General features: G+C 37.7%; 1 long non-coding RNA gene across 1 annotated transcript in view; it reads left to right on the forward strand.

Moving 5' to 3' along the window:
- Positions 1-3,738, forward strand: part of LOC113300307 — a 9,408-nt gene extending 5,670 nt beyond the window's left edge. Inside the window, exons 5-7 of the long non-coding RNA XR_003335706.1 lie at positions 10-690; positions 2,122-2,390; positions 3,155-3,738. This is a non-coding gene — a long non-coding RNA (uncharacterized LOC113300307). The remainder of the gene's footprint in view (positions 1-9; positions 691-2,121; positions 2,391-3,154) is intronic.
- The last annotated feature ends 1,067 nt before the right edge of the window (positions 3,739-4,805 follow it).

The following is a 4,805-nucleotide window of genomic DNA, read 5'->3' on the forward strand; positions in this document are numbered from 1 at the left end:
TTTTTTCAGTTTTAAGGTGTATGAGCTACTTTGGCGTTTCAATGACGTCTTGGCCCTGAAGCAAACCTTATCTTTTGAGGAGCTCGAAGGAGATATAAATCCCTTGTTTCATGATTCATCTTTTATGGAGAAACTTGAGAAGGAAAATCTGGAGAATAGAGACCTCATGTTGCATCGTAGTCACGGTGTGGTTGGCCATAATGTAACCCCAAGCGATAAACCAAATTCTATAGTTTTACGGAATCTTTCACCAAAGCTCATCAAAGTGGATACAGCGTCTGAAAAAGAAGCTGTACAAGCTAAACTAGCTTCTCATACTTAATATAGGTGCACAGGGGTGGCTTTGACTAAGGTACATAGATCTTTGCTGAATTTACTGACAGACAAAAGTTGCTGCCCTTGTCGATCCCAACTTTGATGCTGGAGAGTCAAAATCGAGGGGAGGGAGAAGGAAAGACGCAGACACATTGTCAAGTTCAAGATAGTTGAAGATTGATATGCTCCCAGTTAATGAGTTAACTTGGCCTGAATTTGCCGGTAGATACATTCTGCTTATGTATGTAAAGCAACCTGGATTCTTCAGAAGTTTCATCTTGTGAGAATATAAAGGTGTTCCATTGCTTACAAGGTGATGGTGGGATGGTTCGCGACTCAATAGCTGGAGTGGATGGAATTGAAGCAGATGGCCTGGTAAGTTTAGATCACAACTTTGTTCTTTGTCCAGCTATCATTTAGGTTATTTCTTATGCTATTCCTGTTCAAATTTGAGTTTCTAAGTTTTCAGGTTATCTGGTAATAATAATATGGAATATCTGATTGCCATACTTTGTCATCTTCCATTGATGAAGTTTGTCATCACTCTATGATGTTCAGGCTTCTTCTAACCGGTAAATGAGAGTGTTTTTTGCCTGGGCCTCCCCATAAACCCTTTTGGGCACGAAGTCAACTCAGCCCAAGGTATTGGTGGTCTGGACAATTATGAGCCTTTTCTTGTAACCTAATTCAAAGAGAAAAGTAATGTAACTTATGTTTAAAACAACTAGTGATGCCAAAAGATTGTGTTTCAATAAGCTACACATTAGTAAATATGATTATGTGTATTGTCTGGCACCGCGGCTCTACTTCGCCACGCCTCCATAATTAATCCATCACCCCAGCCCATACAACATACAATCAGCTTACCCTGTCAAATGACTTCCATCGGTATCCAATTGCTTTTTGGTTGCACATTATCAGTTATTCTCAAAGATTAAATCGATAATCAGAAGTCTCGACGAGTATTCTGTAGTTGGTTCCTTTTTCATTATGCAGTGTATCTACTGTCTAGTTTCCTTGAGATTACGTTTTCCGTATCTCAATAAGAGCCTAGTAGGGTGTACAATGGTAGTTCGTGAATTATTGTTTTGTCATAGTCAGGAATGTCTTACTTATTCATATCTCAAATCTAGAGTACGTACATAAAATGAATATTTTTGGATTAGGATCAGATGCTTGGGGAGCTAACAGCTAGTCTAGCATGCAGAAGAACCGCGATGAATCAAAATATTTTGCTCTTCCACATGTATTTTTAAGACCATTGCCGGAATACCATAATCTGAAGCTGTGCTGCTAGGTGAGAACTAGAAAATTTAAATTGATGCAAGTCTGACGTTAGAATATTTTTTCATATTTCTTTTGATATATCAGCATCACATCTAGTTGCCTTGTTCATGTTCATGCCTTTTGCCTTGTCTCGTATATTTTGTTTCTTTGTCGTTGTTAAAGGCAAAGTCAAGGAAGTAGTGTGTAGAAGATATAACTTAAAGTTACATAGCAGCTCGATGTGAGGGTAAATAATCCCACATATTGCTAAATGCAAGAGTCACTCTAAAAACCTTACAAGTAGGGCCTACAGTAGTAACCTCCATCGATGTCCAGGGAAGATACTGATTTGTCGCCGTATGGGCTATCAGAATCTTAATGTTGTATGGCTGTAGTACTATACTTGGCTCTTTTACTTGTCCTTTTGTTTATTTATTCCAGATTGTTTCTCCGCTTTAAGGGTTTCTTCCTCTAATAAAGTAATAATGATAGACAACTATTAGGGGAACACTAACTTATTCGATTCTCATCTACTTGCAGAGGCTGGGTCCCTGAAGAGAGAAAATGATATTTGGTCAATGGAATATATTGATGAAGTTGATGCCGCTGAAACAATTGTTACTGCAGCAATGCGATTCCAGAGTGGGCAAAAGTCTTGGAACCTGCAAGAAAGCTACCCACTAATGTTGAAACCAGGATTAGGAAATGTGTCTCGAGGCGTTGGATAAAGGTCCACCGGAGTGGGTGAAAAAGATATTGCGACATTCTATTAGTAAGGAAGTATACAAGGTGCATCAGGGCCTACAAAGGTGCTTTTCTTTTCGAGTGTATATAGCGAATTTCTTTTCTTCAGAATTTTTTTTTCTTTAATAGTCTTCAGTTTTACTTCATTTTTGCGGAGTTGCAGAAAAGTTAAATGAAGTAACCTATTTAGTGTTTCAAATGTTGGAGAAAGAAAGAAAGAAATAGCTACGAGTTGGGATTCAAAGAATGAAATAAATAGTCCGTCTTTCATACCATGCTATAATGTATAGAAACCCATCTCTTCTCAGTTGGCAAAAGTAGTATATTTTAGTGGCAATGAGCTCCGTTTTGGCCTGGTTGCCGTTGTTTTTTAATTTTTATCTACATTTATCTTGTTTAGAGGATAGGCAGAAATCTGTTGTTTCGGGGTGACAAGTGTGGCTGACAAAGTTTCATAGAGGAAACCTGTGGTTGTAAAAAAGGAAAGGCGTGTCAAAACAATGTCTGGTATTGTCATGAAACAATGCCGTTGTGTATTGCCCCGTACCATTCTTGAACATTAGGAAAAAACATTCTGCAATTTACTCTAACAAGCTCACTAATCCCTAATGCTAATGATGATGACATTCTTGGATATCCTGCAATGGTATCTCGTGCATTGGATTTTAGAACCATTGATTTGAGGTTAGCAATAGGCACTTACAGTGGATCTTAAGAAGTTTTTCTAGAGCAATCCTATTTTTTGTGAATGAAAAATTACTTGGCAGCAATGCTCCTCATAGTCTCGTGTAAACCAGAAATTCTAAGAATGAGTTCTTGCTTTTATCAGGTTTGGCACCACATACGCACTGCTTATGGAGACCGGCCAGATTTGATGCTTTTAGCTGAGCAATAATCTGGAGATTTTGGATCTCTGTATGAAAAAGAAGTGTGATTATTTTCCGTGGATCAATCTCTCAATGCAGTTGTACATCCATTTCCTGTATTACCTTGTAAATTTACTTTATGGCAGATTCTTCCAAACAGGTGCTTGATCCTGTACAGAAAATTAAGGAGCATGCTGATCCCTAATGCTTAACTGCCGCACTAAAGAAGGAATCAATGAGTGGCAAGGAGATCCCTAAAGCTCATTGGGATGGTGGTGTCGGCAGACTCTGTGGCATCAACAAGAGTGATGAAACTGTGTGGTCTGAGCATCACACTTACTGCTTGATACCTTTCTATTCGAAACTGGTTATTGTCCACATAGGAATTTCAGCTTTCAACTTATACTCAGGTAGAGTTCCATAAGGATTCTGACTAGACTTCAACATTCTATCCTCAGTCCACCTTTTTCTCTTGCTCTTCCTCTAGATTTCACTCCTGATGGATAGTCTCAAGTTTATTTTTTTTATATGACAGTTCTAAGTTCAGCAAGATCTGCCTTGTTAAGTGGTTTATCTTCCATTGAAACGAAAAAATAATATAATTTTAAGGAAAAAAAAAATTAGGGTCGAGGAAGCGAATAACCTAGGATAGATAATCAAGATAATAATAATGTTATTGAATAATAATATATAATCTCTAATCAAAAGACCTTTATATAGGCTTACAAAGTTTGATAGAATAAGAAACCAACTTAAAAGAGTTGGAAGAAAGATGTACTTCATCACAGAAAGAGTCTACATCTCCTGAACTTCATCACAAGTAGAGTCTATAAAAGTTTATGTTTTAAGAAAAATCACATCAAGCTATATGAGAGTTGGGACACATTGTCCCAAATCACAATGGCGGTATGGCATGCCATCTTGGATGATGGATCCGAGAACCCACCCACCAACATAGGGGGCATGAAACTTTCCCTTTTGGGCATCTTCTTTAGAGTCACTTATTGCGCTCCCTGCAGTGAGGTTGACGCAATGTTTCAGCAATTGTAGTACTTCAACGTCTTCCATGTTAGGATCATAAAATCGTGCTAGGTAAGCCACTGCGTCACCATAAGAAGATCCATCCAACAAATACCCGCGAGCCTCATAAAATTTTTGTTAAAAACATAATTTGTGAAAACCCAATAAGTAAAGCCCAAATAATCATCTACACTAAGTAAAGCCCAATACTAGAATCTTCTAGGCCTTCTTTACATCAAGTATTATCTAGAGAATTCTTTTCTCTAAAATTTTCCTGTAATATCTAAGTTGAGAGTGTAAAGAAGAGTCTAGATAGAACTGTCTAGAGAAGTAAGTAGTTGGTCATGAAGCCTATAAATAGGCATAGGATGGATTCATTTGGGATCATCCAACAACAATCAAAAACTCAAGTGAGTAAACAAGAGTTAGAGTGAGAGCTAGAGTTTAGAGTAAGAGCCAAAGTGCCTCTTTGTAAACAACTAGTGTAAGCCAAAGTTGCTACACAAGCCTCTTGTAATATTTTCATTTTCATATTAATATAAGCCTCACCTTTCAATTAACCAACCTCTCTTCCTAAATTCATTTCCATAAACC

Source organism: Papaver somniferum, chromosome 7, assembly GCF_003573695.1.
Source record: "Papaver somniferum cultivar HN1 chromosome 7, ASM357369v1, whole genome shotgun sequence".
Taxonomy (NCBI): Eukaryota; Viridiplantae; Streptophyta; class Magnoliopsida; order Ranunculales; family Papaveraceae; genus Papaver; species Papaver somniferum.